Source organism: Triturus cristatus, chromosome 3_1 (assembly GCF_964204655.1).
Source record: "Triturus cristatus chromosome 3_1, aTriCri1.1, whole genome shotgun sequence".
NCBI lineage: Eukaryota > Metazoa > Chordata > Amphibia > Caudata > Salamandridae > Triturus > Triturus cristatus.
Genome location: NC_140583.1, coordinates 839739475 through 839758340, shown reverse-complemented (window position 1 = coordinate 839758340; position 18866 = coordinate 839739475). Strand labels below are relative to the sequence as shown.

Here is an 18866-nt window from a genome sequence, read left to right as displayed (position 1 = left end):
TCTCTTGAGCTCCGAGTTATTCACATATTACACATGTATTTCACTGTCTTTACTTGCATTGCATTTTTGGTCTGCCACTTCTACATACTGCATGGGTCTAATGCTTTTATGAGCGGTCTTCAAATAGTGCATGTGTCAAAACAAATCACATTACCCATCTCAATTCTTCAACCTAAATACATTTGCTATCCTGCTATGGAAATTAAACCTGTTTTCCGGATTTCAGTATTGTGTTTCCCATTCCTCCCACAATTCAAATAATTCTGATCATTATTTTTAAAAAGAACACAGGTTTGCTTTACAGTCTCTTGTGTTTCTGTGTTTCCATCTTTGCTCTTTCAAACATACTATCGGCTAACAGCAGGGGGTGATGGGGCAAAAAGATTAATTTTCATTAAAAAACAGAAGATCACAAAAGAATGGAGCAAATAAATTAGCATTTAAAAAACCATTGAAATTCACTGAAAAAACCATCGGTTTCAAGCACGTTATAGTTAGGAATTAGCATTAAAAAAACCTTAGAAATTCACTGAAAAAAACGTAGGTTTCTGGGACGTTATAGTTAGTTGGACATTTCTCTTGTACAAAATCATACAAATTCCCCCGTTAGTTCAGCTAACTATAACTCACGCCCCCGCAGTGCACTGCTGATGATGTCACATATTACATCATTCATGACATGGTCAGTGACATCACTGAGCTCCCGGGGCCCCCCCCACAATACCCTAGCCTTAGAACGCCTGAGTTTTGGAGGGGCTCCATGTGGGTTGCAGGGCAGCCCCCACCAGTTTTTTAACATAAGTGTGACAATCTGTGACTGAGCATAGCTCGGAGAGACTCCCTAACACACGACGTGCGGTAAGAAATATGAGGTATGGTAGCTCTGCAGGGGATGAGGGCTTCAGGGTTTTTGCTCTGATTGGCTGAAGTTTGGATGTATTAAGTCAATGTGAATTGGTTACTAATTTCTATTGCTTTTTCAATGGAGTTTAATGCTTTAGCACTGCCTTTATTACTGTTATTGTGGGACTCTCACCATGATGACGTGGAATATTCAAGTGAATCTATAAAAGCTACACTACTGGAGAAATTTTGTTTACCTATAGGTCCTTAGTATCAGGTACAAGATGTACCCAGGGCCTGGAAGTTAAATGCTACTAGTGGAATGCAGCACCTATTGTGATAGTCCAAGTATGGCTTCCGGCCTACCATTGTAGCAATTCGACCTGTCAAAATAAACCATTTTGAAAGGTCAAAACTTTCTTTTTAAATATTTAAAAGCCATCCCCATGTAGCTCAACTAGACAGGGTGCATGGTATTTAAAAGTACGTAGGGTAATTTAATGCTAACATGCCCTTACAAAAAGCACCAAAAAGCTATTTTTCACTCTGGTGAGAACAGATTCAACTCCTAATACTGTATCTTCGGAATGGGACTAGCTAGGAAGATAATTAAACAATTATATTAATAGTTATTAAAAATGCAAATAAATGGTGAAGTCCTATTTTTAAGAGATATTAAGGAAAATCAAATTTTAGAAAATTACCATTGCCTCGTCTGAAGTTCATGGATGATAATGTGCATTTACTCTCCAACTTCTCCTAGCCATGAATTAGCAGTTCAATAGGTGTGAAAAGGGAAAGAAATGCCTTCCAGGAGTTACAATAGGTCACGGTGATTGACTGGTCGACTTGAATGGGCATGCATGGCTCAGCAGAAGGACGGGGGCTGTGAGCCTCTTTGTTGACACTATAGTGTTGAATCCTGGTTCACAGGTCTCTGGGTTTATATTATTACTGGGGGTACACTTGAAAGAATGGAAACAGGATGTCAAGATAATTTTTGCGCAAACACGGTATGGTAGCTGGTAACCCTTGTTCAACCAGAACTCTGTCTCTGGATTTATTGCGTGTACAGTGGCTGCTTCAAATTGGATTTTGATAGGACACTAGGATTACCACCGTATACTCCACCCTCCTCTCCTCTCTCCCCCGCCCCCCCCATACACACACACCCAGCCCTCAGAATAAGTGTTCAGTGAGTCTGAAACTTTTACCATATTGCATGCCCAAAATGAGAGTGGCTGGCATAGGGAGCTTTTTTACTTCATTATTTAGGGCGAGCCCAGGAGTCATTCTCGTGTCCGGAATCAAATGACATCTTAGGGGAGCAAGCGAGCCGGCCGCAAGATGGCCGCCACACTGTGAGGCTCTGCCGGCTGGGCAGCTAATCCGGCATTTATCCTGTAGGCGGCCTGCCCATTGCGACCCACAACTTAGCGGAATCAACTCTGTTTGGGCAGCTGCACCCGCCGATGCCTGCTGTGGTGGATTACCGGATCTGGTAAATTTGGCCAAGACCCCCTTTTGCGGCATGATGGCGGCAGCGGCCTTGCAGCGGCCTTGCCTCCGATACCCCCTGTGTGGAACCGGCTGTAGCCGATGCCGGAGCCTGTGTGTCATTAGGGGTAGGCGGCGGTGATTGGTGCCTATAACGTGGAGGACCCGTGGTTGCTGAGGTGAGGCTGGGTCGAGCGGCCGGCGACTTTACCTTCCGGACCTAGGCCGAGCCCTGCGTGAAAGGCCCTGCGGAGACGTCCCCTGACTCTGCAAGTAAGTGACTGCGGCGCTTTGGCCGGGGTGGTCGCCCGGCAGAGGGAGTGTACCACCGGCTTGCCGCTAGGAACTTAGCACGTGCAATGGATGACCTGTGGGGCCGAGACCCCTGATCAGCGGGACTCGCACCTGGCTGGGCCCTGCTTGCTGTGAGTTCCTCCTGCTGGTTTTGCCGCTGGGGGAGCCTCCCCTCTCAGCAATCCTGAACTGCGAGCGGGCGGGCCCTGGGGGAGGAGTGCAGCCCCTGCTGGCTCGGCCTGTGCCATAGCTGCTTGTGGAGGCCGGGACCTCTGCTGTTCCATCCTGGGGGAGGAGTGCGGCCCCCGCTGGCTCGGCCTGTGCCATAACTGACTGTAGGACCTCTGCGGGTCCAATGACGCCACTGGCTGGACACTCCTGCACGTACATGCGGAGCTGCTTCTGCCAGCGCTTTGACGATCTAGGCCTTCTGTTACACCCTGGAGCTGGGCCTCCCTCTCGAGTTTCTTGACACTGGGCCCCCTATGGACTGCCTGCTGACGCCGCCTGGTGGCTTTGCGCTGTGGCCCAGTGGGGGGGGCTTGTCGGGCCCCCCACCTTACCTACAATTTCACCTTTTTTCTGGTCCCTCGCTGCTGCATTGCGCTTATTGCCCCATGCTTGGGCTTCTACTGTGACCAGGGGACGGACTTGTGGTGATTAGGGACCCAGAAGCGGATCGAGGTGGGGGTGCAGTCTGGAGACCTCCGCCGTGGACCGCCAGCGCAACGTTGATACTGCCCCTTGGGACTGCTGTGAGGTTGGGCCTAGTTCCTAGTGGCTGGAGTAGCGGGGTCCACTGAGGCCTGTTGCGGCCCTGACTCGGAAGTCTGCTGTTGAACCCTTAGCACTTGCCTCGATCGCCCACCCTGGCTCCTGGCGTCGTAAGAGTGTCTGGTGCTCCTGGACTGCATTGGTCTCCCGTGGCCCCCTAGCTAACACAGTGCCATTGTGACAATATGGGCAAAACTGATGACAAACAGCCAAAGCTCCCTTACGACCTTCAGAAAACCCCCAAGGTGGCTAACCCCCCCCCCCCCCAGGGGCAGTGCTCGATGGAGAGATCCTGGTGACCGCACCGGACCTGGAGCCCTGCATACGCACTATGTTTCTTGAGCTGAAGACATCATTGGCAGCCATTGACCTAAAAATAGACTCCATGTCTGATCGCCTGGACCAACTGAAAGACAAAGTGGCCAACCACGATAAGTGCATCGCCGAGGTTGAACAATGTACCTCTGCACTGGAAGATGAGGGAATGGTGACACGTGACAAGCTTCACAATATGGAGAAGGTCCTTGAGGTGATTCGTGCTAAAAATTAGGACCTTGTAGCCCGGTCCCGGCGCTGTAATCTGTGCCTTCTGGGAGTCTGAGTCCACTGCCATGACATGTGTGGAAGATTACATCGAGGACATGCTTCGGGCCCTATTTGGGGACTCCCTGTCGTCTGTGTGCGTGGTAGAGCAGGCCCACAGATCCCTGGGCCAGCAGCCTCCCCGGGCGCCCCGGCTCGCCCCATCATCGCGAGGCTGCTGAACTACAGGGATCACGACATGGTCTTCGCAAGGCCCGTGATCTGCTGGACTCCTGATATCAGGGCAATGTTATTTCATTTTTCCCGGACTTCAAGATGGCGGTCCCGGCGGCACGCCGAGAATTCGTCTCCATCAAACTGCTATTACAATTGCAGGACATGAAGTATTTTGGTTTGATTCAACTCCTGCATCTGCTCCCAATACCCTATTCAAGGAGCCCTCTTCTAAGAAAAATCGTCCATCGACTGCACCGTCGACGAAGAACTTACCATCTACGGCATACATTGTCTCCAGGAATATCCGTACTGACGGCAGTGTCGATGACAACTTCCTTCACGTCGACCATCAAGACGACGACGGCGTCGTTGACAAACTGTGGCATTGACGAGACCGTCTCCGCCGATGAAGATTTCTTCGTCGACCACATCACTGTCAATGACTGCACTCGCTTCTGTCCTGCCGCTGAAGGTTCCTGTCAGCGTTGCGTCATCGGCGCCCCCGTCGACAATCCCTTTGATGGTAGAAAAATACATTTTGTATGTCTCCAGTAAGGGCAAGATCCCTTCTCTGCCTCAGGGTTTTTCTAAAATTTCACCTGTGCCACCGGCACACCTCCTGGAATTGCAGGAGTCTGAGGGTCACTTTGGCCCTGCGTACAGTCCCTCACGGTTAAAGGTTAAGTGTCAGAAATCAGAGGATGAAGAAGCACACTGTGATCAGTCAGCCTACCTTGAAGGTGATTACTCTCTCTCTGATAGGGGACATCATTCTGCTCAGGAATATGATACGTTCCAGGAGTATCATCCTTTTGAGGAACAAGAGAGTGAGCAACATCAAGTTCAGGGACCCTCTATTAATATACCAATTGCATTGATCACAGACTTACAGATGATGCTAAATGACTGTTACGAAAGGTTGGCTGATGCCAACTCCACTCAGCAGCCTCCACCGAGGTGGGAAGTTCCTGACACTACTCCTGCTCTTTTGAGGACATGATCTCAATAACCCCAGAGATGAAGAAGCCGAAGTCATGGTGGATGGTTAGAGCAATCATATTGCAGGGTCTCTCTTTCCTGCCTGCGGTGCCCCAGGTGGTGATGACAATGGATGCCTCCCGGGACCGACGGGTAGCCCACCTGCGGGATTTAGAGGTTCACAGGAAGTGGTCCAGTCAGGAAGCATTATGTGACATAAATCATCAAGAATTGAAAGTGGTCTTTCTCAGTCTTTAAGCCTTTCTTCCAAGGTTACGAGGCTCATTGGTTCTAGTGAGGACAGACAACACTACCTCCATGTTTTATCTGCTCAAACAGGGAGGGACAAGATCACCGGTTCTCTCAGCTCGGCACAACAAATATGGGAATAGATCATAACCAACGACATTTCATTGAAATTGGAACATGTCCCAGGACTACAAAACAAATGGGCCAATTTCCCTCAGCAGATCAAACGAGCAATGCCATAAGTGGGAACTCAACCATAAGCAAATTAAAGTAGGTTTTTCAGTCTTGGTGGTACCCTACCCTGCATCTCTTCGCTATAAACCTCAACAATAAATGCAAGTTCTTCGCCAGCAGATTTCCCCAGCCAAGTTCTTGGAGCAACTCCCTCCACTCCTCATGGGCGGAGGATGTTCGCTTACGTGTTTCACCTCTTTCCACTCCTTTCAAAGATCTTACAGAAAATTTAAAAGAGAACCTTGCCTGCTCGTTCTAATCGTCCTGGCACACGTGAGACCGTATTAGTACACCAAACGTTTTTGCCTATCAAAGTGGTCACACATTTGGTTACACCTGGCGGAGGATCTTCTCTCAATGAAGCAGGGTCAAGTGGTTCACCTGCAGATCCACACTCTCAATTTGTCGCTCTGGCTCCTCACCATGCTGAATTCAGAGCTCCATCAATTTTGGAAGAATGCAATTGAGTTCTTCATGAAGCTTGTGATCCTTCTACGATCGAATGCTACTCAGCAAAATGAAAAAGATTTTGCTCATGGTTTGCCTCTCAGTCTTGCCATCCTTTCGCATCTACACCTGAACAGATTCTGCCTTATCTACTACATCTTGCCAAATCAGACCTTACACATACAGCCATGAAGAGTGCACCTAGCGGCAGTTTCTAGATACAGAAGACATTCTCAGCAATTGTCTTTCTGGTCCAACAGGCTCGTGAAGGAGTTTGAGGGGTCTATTCAGAGCCTACCCTCCTATCAAGCCTTCTCCGGTGCTTTGGCAGCTGAATACAGTCTTATTTCAACTCATGAGATCTCTGTTCGAGCCTATTCACAAGTGTGAATGAAAATGTCTTTCATGGAAGGTGGCATTTCTGTTGGCTATCACATATGCCAGGCGTATTAGTGAGATTCAGGTGTTCACAATCAAAGAACCTTACCTACAGTTCTTAACGTCAGAGTAGTTCTGCTCACTAATCCTTAATTCATCCCAGAGGTACCATCAACATTTCAACTCCATGAACCAGTCATTCTGCATTTATGTTTCTCCAATACTTCCTAGCCTGCAGAGAGAGCTCTGTATTCTCTGGACATTAAGCGTTGTTCCTGAAAATCAAGTCCGTTACTCATTTCTTTCTCTTCGCTAAGAAAGGGCCAAGACTTATCGCGGGCTAGTATTGCTCGCTGGGTCTCCTAGACAATAGTCTTTTGTCATGAAAAGGCCGGACGTCCGCCGGCTGCACAGATGAAGGCTCACGCAACTTGGAAGGTCTCAGCGTCCTCCGCCCTGTTCGCAGGAGTGTCTCTACCAGACATCTGCAGGGCGGCGACATGGGCAAATGCACATACCTTCACAAAGCAATACTGCCTGGATTCCTGGAGTAAGGCAGATGTAACAGTTGGTCAGGATACCCTATGAAGACAAGACTGTTCTCATTAGGTATGCAGCTATTAAGCTAAAATCTTCTATGTCCATGCCCCCACCCCTAATACATATAGCAACAGACTTCCTGTCCCCCGAGGGGTACAGATGGGAGTGATTACCCCATATCTGTTCCCCGGGGGAAGTGGGGGCACAGAAAGCCCTCTAGACAGGGTTGGAGTTGCAATGCCCCTACCCCAAATACATATTTTAACAGTCTTTCTGCCCCTCGGGGACAGTTAGGAAATAATTACCCCCCATCTGTCACCCCAGAAGGGGGGGGGGGGAGTGGGTTGAGGCACTAAGCCCACTAGACACCAGGGATTTTATTGTTATACAAAAATATAGGGGTGGGGTTTGCCCAGCATGGGCATGGCGATGCCTTTATCCCAAGTAAATGGGGCAAAAGTCTTTCTGCCCCCTGGAAGCCAGGTGGGGTAATTACCCCTGAATGCCTCCATGGGTAGGAGCCTGCTAGACACCAGGGGAAAAAAAATTTAATTTAAATATAGGGGTGGGGGCTCCCCCATTGACATGGCTATGCCCACACCCTAACTAAATGGAGCAACAGTCTTTCTGTCCCCCCTAGGGGACAGATGGGTAATTGCTCTTCATCTGCCCCACATGGGGGCAGAAAGCTCTCTAGATGGCAGGGAAAGTTTTTTTTGTTTTGTTTGTAAAAAAAAATATATAGGGGTGAGGGCTGTCCTCCATGGGCATGGCCATGCCCATACCCCAAGTAAATGGGGCAACATCATTTCTAATCACCCTAGGGGGCGGATGAGGGTAATTTCCCCCTAATTGTTCCCCGGGGGTGGGGACATAAAGCCCACTAGACACCAGGGAGTTTGTTTTTGGGGTGGGAGCTCCCCACCTTGGGCATGGCTATTCACCAACCCCAACTAATTTTGGCAACAGTCTTTCTGGGTAAATTACTCCTAACTGCCCCCCTTGGGTGGGGGGGGGGGGGGGGCAGAAAGCCCACTAGACACTAGGAACTAAATCCATGCAATTGTTTTTTGAGGGCATTCCCCCCCCCCCCCCCCTCCCCCGAGTCCCCCGGGCATTTGACCCATACTCCTCCTTCGCACCCTGGGGCCAAACAGACTTTCTGCCCTGGTGGATGGATAGGGTATTCACCCACCGCCCGGGGGCAAAAACCCCACTAGACACCAAGGATTTTAAAATGGTGCCAAAATAAACAAAAGGCTGGGGCGACTTACCCGGGCATCAAGCCATACCCCTACCCCAGTTGGATCAGGAGTGTCTTTCTGTCTCTCTGGGGGCAGATAGGAGGCTTGTCTCAATTGGAAAGGTTGCATCAGCTTGCCCCAGAGAGGTAAAAAATCCACCTGATACCAGGGAGTTCGTCTTTGGGGCAAAAGAAAATGGTGGGGGTGTTGAACCCTACCATTGGCTACACTTCACCCCAAAAGGGACAAACAGGACTTCCCCTCCAGAGTCAGATGGGAGGTGTGCCCCTAATTTGCCCCTGGGGACAGAAAGCCCACTGTGTGACAGGATTACATATTTTTTTATAAAATAATGGGATGGGTCTTACCCACCCTAACATCAGGTTCAACCTTACCCCTAAATCTCAACAGTATGTCTGCTCCCTGTGGACTAAAGCATCTCACCCCAATGACAAGCAAGAGGACATGTGGCACTTTTGGGTGTTGTTTTTACATGCGGGCCATGATAGTGTGGCAAACTCCGAATATCGTCCCACTTGCAATATTGAACTGCTGCAATTTTTGGGCTTGGGTAGGCTGCCACCTGAAAAAACCTACCAGACCCAAATAGTTCTGAAAACTAGTCATCCGGGGGAGTACTGGTTGGTGTGCTTTGCATGCATTCCACACCATTTTCTTACCCACAAAACCATTGTGGTATTCAGACAAGGCACACCATCCTGGAATCCCCTGTTTGTCTAGTTTTCAAAAATGTCTGTTGTTGGTAGGTTTCCATAGGCGGTGGCAAAGCACAGCCTCCAATCCGAGAGCTACCCCTATTGCTGATCTCTCCATGTAGCACTTTAGGGCCTTTTGTGTTAAGGTCTCTTGGCCCACCCACACAAGTGAGGTACTATTTTTTCGGGAGATGTGCAGGAATGCTGGATAGGAGATTTGTGACTCCCCGCAGATTCCAGAAGTTTCCGTCCCAGAAATGTGAGGAAAATTGTTTTTTTTAGTCAAAGGTTGAGGTTTGCAATTAATTCTGGATAACAAAACCTGGTGAGAAGCATGCAAGTCACCCCACCCTGGATACCCCTAGGTGTCTAGTTTCCAAAACTGTACAGGTTTGCTAGGTTTCTCTAGGTGCCGACTGAGATAGGGCCCAACATTCACAGCTACCTACATTCGAAAAAGGTCATTTTTGAGTGGAAAAATGTGATGCTTCCATGTTGTATTTTTGCCTGTTTACTGTCACGGGCACTAGGCGTACCCACACAAGGGAGGTACCACTTTTTCTGAAGACCTGTGGAAGCCTAGAATAGTAGAACATTTGTTGTAACCAATTGCATTTGTGCCTTCCAAATGTAAGCCAATGAGTAGGAAAGAAAACATTTTGAAAAATATCCTTTAAATCTTATGCTAGTACGGGTACTCTGAATTTCAGCAATGTAAAAATTCCTACTCCGACACTTCACATTTTATATCCATTTCAGAAATACATAGGTTTCCTTGATACCCATTTTTCATTCTACATATTTAACCATATGAATTCGTCTATACTCGGTACACAATGAAATAAACATTGTAAGGTGCAGTTCAGTTGTTGCCTCCGGGTTTCTTGAATTTTTAGAGAACCTACAAACCCTATATATCCCCACAACCAGTAGGGTATAGCGGACAGAATGGCATATTGCTCTTGTAAATCAACAATTGTGACAAAAAGTTACAGATGAAAACATTGTAACAAATGTCCTTTTTTTATACTAATTTTCAATATTTCTTTATTTCAACAGTTAGTTTCTTTGGGAAAATCTTGAGGGATCTCCCCACATGACCCCTTACTGAATTCTGAATTTTGTCCACGTTTCAGAAATCTATAGCTTTCCTGGATCACCCATTGGTTTCACACTAGTTTCCACCTCAAACTGAAAATTGGTTCGGAGTAAAAAAACATTGGAAAAATGGGCTACCTTTTGAAAAATGACAAAAATGTGGTACAAAATTAGTTTTTTTAAATTTAGCTCTGTATGTTCCTGAAAGTTGGGAAGATGGTGACTTTAGCACAGCAAACTATTCATTGATGCTAGTAGGAAAAAAACGGACATTTTTATCCAGAGCCCGTTTTTCCTGTTTTTACTAAAAAAAAATAACAATTTGGTTATATTTTGCCCATTTTCTTGGTCCCCTTCAAGGCAATCCACAAATCCTGTGTACCTTTAGAATCCCCAGAATGTTGGGGAAAAAAGACGCAGATTTAGCATGGCTACCTTATGTGAAAATAAGTTATAGAGCTTTAATCACGAACCAACTACCCTATCCAAAATAAGGGCTCCGCACTAGGGTGGAAAAAACCCTGCAGTTAAGGGGTTAATGATTTCTTCTTGAAGGCTGTCCTTGAGGAAGTCCTTGGAGAGGTCAGTGAAATAGCAGGGCTTTAATTTTCTCTTTTTGTTGTAATGGATGTAGAAGGGGACGGCAAAGTGGTCTATTCAATTTAAGGGCCTCAGAGATGATTTTAGGTGAGTCTGACAGGATGAGGTTGCGCGTGTTACCTCTGGTTGTTGCTAGGTTAGATGAGTTGTTTAATGTACAGTGTGTTGAACAGTGTGGAAAAGGATTCTTTTGTTGTCTTTTGACAAGCAGGTTGAAGTCTCAGAGGAATGTAGGGTGGGCTCAAGTAATGCTATCTGTGATTTATTCTGTGAAGTTCTTGTTGAATCCATCCTCAAAATCAGGTGGAAGGAAGCTATGTGGGGGTCTGCGGAGTTTGATTGAGTTAGGTGTTGATGGGTCACTTGAGTGTGCAGGGACAGGAAGACTTGTGGATGGTCCATAACGTGTATTACATTGGAAACATCGTTTTTGTACACAAACTGCTTCTGTAGTAATAGTTTTGTTTGTTTACATTGTTTTAGTTGCTTTCAGTTGTTTTAATTGCCCCTTTGCCCAGACTCCACGCTCTAAGTGCTCACTTGCTTTTAATCTGTGTTGTCACTTTAATTTGTGTTGTTGCCTTGAATCTGATTGCTTTTTAAAACTGAAATTACCTGCTCACCGCTGAATTACTAGCGAGGCAGGAGCGGCTGCTTTCAGCTACACCAGAGCCAATCATAGTGCAGGCGGGGCGGAGCTTAGACTGCCACCGGCTATTTTTGCCAACCGCAGCGCGGGAACAGGCACTTTGCCCAGACTCCACGCTCTAAGCGCTCACTTGCTTTTAATCTGTGTTGTCACTTTAACTTGTGTGGTTGCCTTGAATCTGATTGCTTTTTAAATTACCTGCTCACTGCTGAATTACTAGTGAGGCTGGAGCGGCTGCTTTCAGCTACACCAGAGACAATTACAGTGCAGGCAGGGCGGAGCTTAGACTGCCACCGGCTATCTTATGCCGACCGCAGCGCGGCAGCGGAGCGGACGTGCCTAAGGCAAGCCCGTCTGCGCCCGTCCGCGGAGCCTTGCCCTCAGGCTGGAGCCTTATATACTCCAGCCTGAGGGCACAGGGTATCTTGTTGCCCAGAGCAGTGTTCCCTGAACTGTGTGCCACTCCTGGAGCGACTCGCCCCCTGCCCCAAGAGTGCAATAGCACTCGGAAGCTCTCTGTTATTTATTTAAATACCCGCTCACTGGTTAAGCATCAAATGGACATTTTCTTGTTGAAATTTGAGCAACCGGACTTCCTCCTACTCACGGACACCTGGTTATCTCAGGAATCCTCCCCAGACATTTTAGCTGCACTTCCCTCTGATTATCGCATCATTCAAGCCAACCGCCCCCAGGGGAAAGTGGGTGGAGGAGTAGATCATCATCCGCCACAATTGTAAATACTCTACCCTAACTTCTCTTGATTTACCCTCAGTGGACAATCTGGTGATTAAACTTGAAATTGATCCAATTACGGCCCCGTTAGTGTGCGTCCTGCTCTATAGGCCTCCTCAAAGATGCCCTCTTCTCCTCATTCTCTAGGTGAACAGGTTGCGCACTTAGTCACTAACCATGGGAGGGTCATGCTGATTGGTGACTTCAATTATTGGGCCAATGAAACTTCAGGGGGTTCCCAATCGACCTAACTTAATGAGCTACTCTCAGGTCTAAACCTTGCACAACTAGTTACCACTGCTACTCCCATCAAGGGACATATCCTTGACCAGATCTGGACAATTAATATAACTACGTCCTCTGTATCAGTATTCCCGTGTACTTGGTCAGACCACCACATAATTAAATTCTCCATTCATGACAACTTCCCCATCAAACCTCCCTGTCCAGGAGGCGACACACGAAGAAATTGGAATAAACCAGACCGACCAACAACTTAATAGCTGGTTATTATCTGCCAGCAACAAATTTACGCCCCTCAGAAAAATTCACACCCCCCGTCGCCACGATGCGCAGAAGTGGTTTTCCTCCGAGCTGAAAAATCAGAAAGTAGCACTTCGGCAATTGGAGAGAAAATGGAGACGCAAATTTACCCGAAGACAAATGTCTCTAGATAAACACCATGAAAACTTACAAAAAATCCATTTTGTTAAAAAAGCATACTTTTCCTCAAAAATCCTGTCTGCAACCAATCGCACGAAAGATCTTCTCCATAGTAAATGAACTCTCAAACCCTGATAGGATTATAATCAAATCTGGCCCCTCCCAAAACTTTTGCAATTCCTTGAACTCTTTCTTTGTTGATAAAATCCTAAAAATAAAGTCCAGCATTCCTTCTTGCCTCAATATGGGCCCTAGTATATCCACCACTCAAAATCACAGTATCTTCTCTCAATTCCCCAAAATTCTCGAGCCTACCTTTGCGAACCTTCTCTCTAAAATCAAAATGGGCTCCCCCACTGACTGCTGCCCTTCCATCATGCTGAAAGACATTTTTTCTACCCTACCCAGTCCTGCCCTCAATCTCCTGAATGAATCATTATCCCAGGCTATCGTCCCCTGCTACCTTCAAGGAGGCAATTGTTAACCCCCTTTTGAAGAAGCCAGGTGCAGATACATAAACGTTGACAATCTACCGCCCAATCTCTCTCCTCCCCTACTTAGCGAAGGTCTTAGAAGCTCACGTCACGAAATTTCTCACTGACTTTCTAGAAGAATCTGAATTCCTTGACTCATCAAGCAGGGTTCCGCCCAGCCCACTCCACCGAGGCGGTGATCCTCACAATGCTAGACACCCTCCGTGACCAAACAAAATGGCCGCACACTGCTCCACCCACTAGCGTGTTACCCCGAAGAACTGTGGTCCCTGTAGTCCGCGTCGGCGGGTACGCCTATGCTCAGTGGTGCGTGCAAGTCAGAGTAGCGTTAGCCATCCCTGGACACGTGTTTCGCGGTAGTTGCCGCTCGTCAGCAGGGAGTAGGAAGAGTGTGGGGTTGCATGTGTAGGCTGCTAAAATCATATCAGGTCTGGTACCTCTCGTAGCAACGCAGGTGCGTAACCTACAGCCCGTCGGCTGTCGGGGCTCAGGGAGCTACTAAATAACTAAACAAAATGGTCGCACACTGCTCCACCCACTAGCGTGTTACCCCGAAGAACTGTGGTCCCTGTAGTCAGCGTCGGCGGGTACGCCTATGCTCAGTGGTGCGTGCAAGTCAGAGTAGCGTTAGCCATCCGTGGACACGTGTTTCGCGGTAGTTGCCGCTCGTCAGCAGGGAGTAGGAAGAGTGTGGGGTTGCATGTGTAGGCTGCTAAAATCATATCAGGTCTAGTACCTCTCGTAGCAACGCGGGTGCGTAACCTACAGCCCGTTGGCTGTCGGGGCTCAGGGAGCCACTAAATAACTAAACAAAATGGTTGCACACTGCTCCACCCACTAGCGTGTTACCCCGAATAACTGTGGTCCCTGTAGTCAGCGTCGGCGGGTACGCCTATGCTCAGTGGTGCGTGCAAGTCAGAGTAGCGTTAGCCATCCCTGGACACGTGTTTCGCGGTAGTTGCCGCTCGTCAGCAGGGAGTAGGAAGAGTGTGGGGTTGCATGTGTAGGCTGCTAAAATCATATCAGGTCTGGTACCTCTCGTAGCAACGCAGGTGCGTAACCTACAGCCCGTCGGCTGTCGGGGCTCAGGGAGCCACTAAATAACTAAACAAAATGGTCGCACACTGCTCCACCCACTAGCGTGTTACCCCGAAGAACTGTGGTCCCTGTAGTCAGCGTCGGCGGGTACGCCTATGCTCAGTGGTGCGTGCAAGTCAGAGTAGCGTTAGCCATCCCTGGACACGTGTTTCGCGGTAGTTGCCGCTCGTCAGCAGGGAGTAGGAAGAGTGTGGGGTTGCATGTGTAGGCTGCTAAAATCATATCAGGTCTGGTACCTCTCGTAGCAACGCAGGTGCGTAACCTACAGCCCGTCGGCTGTCGGGGCTCAGGGAGCCACTAAATAACTAAACAAAATGGTCGCACACTGCTCCACCCACTAGCGTGTTACCCCGAAGAACTGTGGTCCCTGTAGTCAGCGTCGGCGGGTACGCCTATGCTCAGTGGTGCGTGCAAGTCAGAGTAGCGTTAGCCATCCCTGGACACGTGTTTCGCGGTAGTTGCCGCTCGTCAGCAGGGAGTAGGAAGAGTGTGGGGTTGCATGTGTAGGCTGCTAAAATCATATCAGGTCTGGTACCTCTCGTAGCAACGCAGGTGCGTAACCTACAGCCCGTCGGCTGTCGGGGCTCAGGGAGCTACTAAATAACTAAACAAAATGGTCGCACACTGCTCCACCCACTAGCGTGTTACCCCGAAGAACTGTGGTCCCTGTAGTCAGCGTCGGCGGGTACGCCTATGCTCAGTGGTGCGTGCAAGTCAGAGTAGCGTTAGCCATCCCTGGACACGTGTTTCGCGGTAGTTGCCGCTCGTCAGCAGGGAGTAGGAAGAGTGTGGGGTTGCATGTGTAGGCTGCTAAAATCATATCAGGTCTAGTACCTCTCGTAGCAACGCGGGTGCGTAACCTATAGCCCGTTGGCTGTCGGGGCTCAGGGAGCCACTAAATAACTAAACAAAATGGTTGCACACTGCTCCACCCACTAGCGTGTTACCCCGAATAACTGTGGTCCCTGTAGTCAGCGTCGGCGGGTACGCCTATGCTCAGTGGTGCGTGCAAGTCAGAGTAGCGTTAGCCATCCCTGGACACGTGTTTCGCGGTAGTTGCCGCTCGTCAGCAGGGAGTAGGAAGAGTGTGGGGTTGCATGTGTAGGCTGCTAAAATCATATCAGGTCTGGTACCTCTCGTAGCAACGCAGGTGCGTAACCTACAGCCCGTCGGCTGTCGGGGCTCAGGGAGCCACTAAATAACTAAACAAAATGGTCGCACACTGCTCCACCCACTAGCGTGTTACCCCGAAGAACTGTGGTCCCTGTAGTCAGCGTCGGCAGGTACGCCTATGCTCAGTGGTGCGTGCAAGTCAGAGTAGCGTTAGCCATCCCTGGACACGTGTTTCGCGGTAGTTGCCGCTCGTCAGCAGGGAGTAGGAAGAGTGTGGGGTTGCATGTGTAGGCTGCTAAAATCATATCAGGTCTGGTACCTCTCGTAGCAACGCAGGTGCGTAACCTACCTGTCCTGCTGGATCTCTCTGCAGCCTTTGACACGGTTGACCATAACCTTCTGGTCGACCGTGTCAGACGCGGGAATCATAGGACCCGCCCTTGGCTGGGTCACCTCTTTTTTAGAAAATCGGTCTCAGGCAGTCAGCATAGCACCATTCACCCATCCTAGAACAAAAATCTCTTGCGGAGTCCCTCAGGGTTCTTCACTCTCTCCACTGCTATTCAATTTGTACCTTCTCCCTCTTGTCCGAGCCCTGAAAAAGCGCCAAGTCTGCACATTCAACTACGCTGACGATTTTCAACTCATCTTTCCTACTAGCAACTCTCCAGAGTCAGCCTACGCCTTTCAGTCCACCATGCTGTTCATTAGTCAGTGGATAAACAGCAACCACCTTCAGCTCAACCCGGACAAGACGTAGGTGTTTCTTATCGGTGGCCTTACTAAAAATCCCTGGGGCCCTCACTTTTGGCCCAGGGAATTGGGCCAGCCCCCCTCTCCATCTAACTCGGCCAAGAGCCTTGGGGTAATCATCAGTCAGGATCTCACGATGAAGCCTCAGGCTCAGTGATATCTACCTGCTTTTTTCAACTCAGGAAAATAAAAAAAATCAGCAGATTTCTCACCCACGAAGCCCGGACTCAGGTGATCATTGCTATGGTCATGTCCCACATTGACTACGCCAATTCGCTCTACTTCGGTATTCCCCTCTATCATTCTAAATTCCTTCAGCTGGCTACCTGTTGTCCAGCGCTGCGCCTTCAAGGTCGGGTACCTTGTTTTTAAGTCGCTCAATGGGAAAAGTCCTAAATTTGTGAACAACCTGATCCACAAGTACGTTCCCACACGAAACCTTCGCTCAGCACATAAGTCCCTCCTGTCCACCCCCTCTTTTAAATTAAAGCGTACCGGTGGCACCAGGTTTGCCATTTTGGCCCCCATGCTCTGGAACTCTCTTCCTTCCGAAATACGCCTCTGAACCAACCTCCTCACTTTCAGGGGCCTTCTTAAAACCTGGCTCTTCCGTCAGTCTTTCTAATCTGCGCATCTGAACCTGGATATTAAGCAAAGTAGTGCCATGAAACCTCCCCGGTGTACGTACGCTTTAGACATTCATTTTAACATAACATCTCTACACCGCGGGATGTAGCACACGCCCCTAAGTCATAATCCAGCGCTGAGCGAACTGTATGTAGGCTGAACACTGAATGCTTTGTGAGTGCAATGGCCCAAAGATTTTCTTAGCAGTCTGGTGCTGGTGCTGTTGAAATCATGTAGTGCTTATTCCCAAGGCTGCCCCATCTTAATTCCACTTTATGCCTCTTAATTTCCTATCTGTTTGTCTCACTCTTGCAGCTTTTTACTCGTCCCTACTTTCTCCACTTGTTTTCCCATATTTTTCTTCCTTCTTTAGTCTATCTTTTCTCCCTTTCTCTTTCTTGCTCTGTGTCTGAGTCTGACGATGAGTATGTGTGCTGGTGCCAGTTGCCTGCCCTGAATACTCCTTATTCCCCCTCTGTCGGGGGGAGCTTTTTTGAGAAATGAAACTCGCACATGATATGAGGGGTTTGCATCCCTTTACCACTGTCGTTTGGAGAATCTAGGTTCTACTCTCCTTGTTAGTAGGTTTCTGCGTGCAATATCTCTATCGTGGTTAACGCTCATCCCTGACAATGGGGTTGTTCAGGTTCATTGCCGCACTCGTTCTAAACAGCACATTACAGCTCAGACCACCCCAGGCTGTGCAGTGATTTAGTGCGCTGCTGTAAAGGTGAATTAGTAGAGTAATAATATAGGGCAAAATTAAACTCCAGTTACTTTTAAAGCAGGAAATAAAAACAGCAGTGAATTAAGGTGCTTGAGTTTAATTTGTAATAAATGAACCTGGTTCTGCTCCAAGAACCTCGTGCCTAAACGCTTAGCAATGCTAGTGATCTTGCAAGCAGTTGTTTTATAGTTGTGTTTTTTTAGATGGACTCTTGTACCCGCATTATAATTTTCTTTTTTGAATCCATGCAAAATACAGTCTGAAAATTAATTTAAAACATCTGTATCCATTGAATGACTTTAAGGATTGCTGTGCACAAAGGTGGTGCATTGAAATGTAATCTTTAACTTCAACTCTTGCTACTCTGCAATCATTGATGCTTTCAATGCAGTGGGATCTATTCAATTCTGCTCGCTGTACAATTATTTTTTGAAAACATAATTTATTGCATTTTCATAAAAATAAAAAAAATAAATCGAGATAGTTGTACAATATGCATATATCCATGTGGTATATATTCCAGGCAACATCCTGGAAACTTGTGTGTACATCAGAAAAGCATAAAACAAGAAAAAACAAAAAAACGAACCAAAAATGTTACCTGCTTAAACTCACGCCTTCCACTCGCTCCCGAACTGCCAACAAAAAGCCATGGCTCTGACACACTATAGTGTAGTAAGTGGGATCATCCTGTAATTCTAGAAGACTAAGGTGGATAGTTGTATGTTGTGTATACCTTCCAGCGGGGTGAGTCCGATGTCCGGTGCGGTAACATCCTCGCCAACTTGTGAATTGTGATCATAAATCATTGTTCTCCAGGGACATAAACTGTTCCAGTAGAACATCCCACACCATTGCAATAGGTTGTTTAGAACGAGAAATTCCTCCAACGTAATGCATAGCTTTGATCCATGCCCCAGTGTACAACCTCCTCATGCCAGCTTGAAACAAGGGGTCCCTTGGGGGATTTCCAACGCCTCGTGATATGTCTCTTGGCTAAAAGGAGCAGTAGGTCAATAAGTTTAAAATTCGTAGGCCGAGTCTGGAGGCCCAAGAGACGGTGTTTCACAGTATTCCATTGGTTCATCCACGTAAGAGATGAAAGTGTGTCCTTTATATACCCCAATAAGATGTCAGAGTGGGACAAGCCCACAACATATGTAGTAGATCTGTGGTATCTGCTTGACACCTAGGACAACTGGGTGATACAGTCAGGAAAATTATTTAAAGTTTCGACAATGTTAAATATGCTCTGTGTGAGGGTGCAAATTGAATGAATTTAAAGCAGGAATTGAAGGAAAACACCCTTTGCTATTTGAGGAGGAAGTGCTATTCTTTATCGTTTAAGGCGAGATT

General features: G+C 47.8%; 1 protein-coding gene across 1 annotated transcript in view; it reads left to right on the top strand.

Annotated features, from left to right (window-relative positions):
* The window catches only part of MTX2 (metaxin 2), a 337394-nt gene that overhangs the window by 168964 nt on the left and 149564 nt on the right, over window positions 1-18866 (top strand). The window lies entirely within an intron of this gene.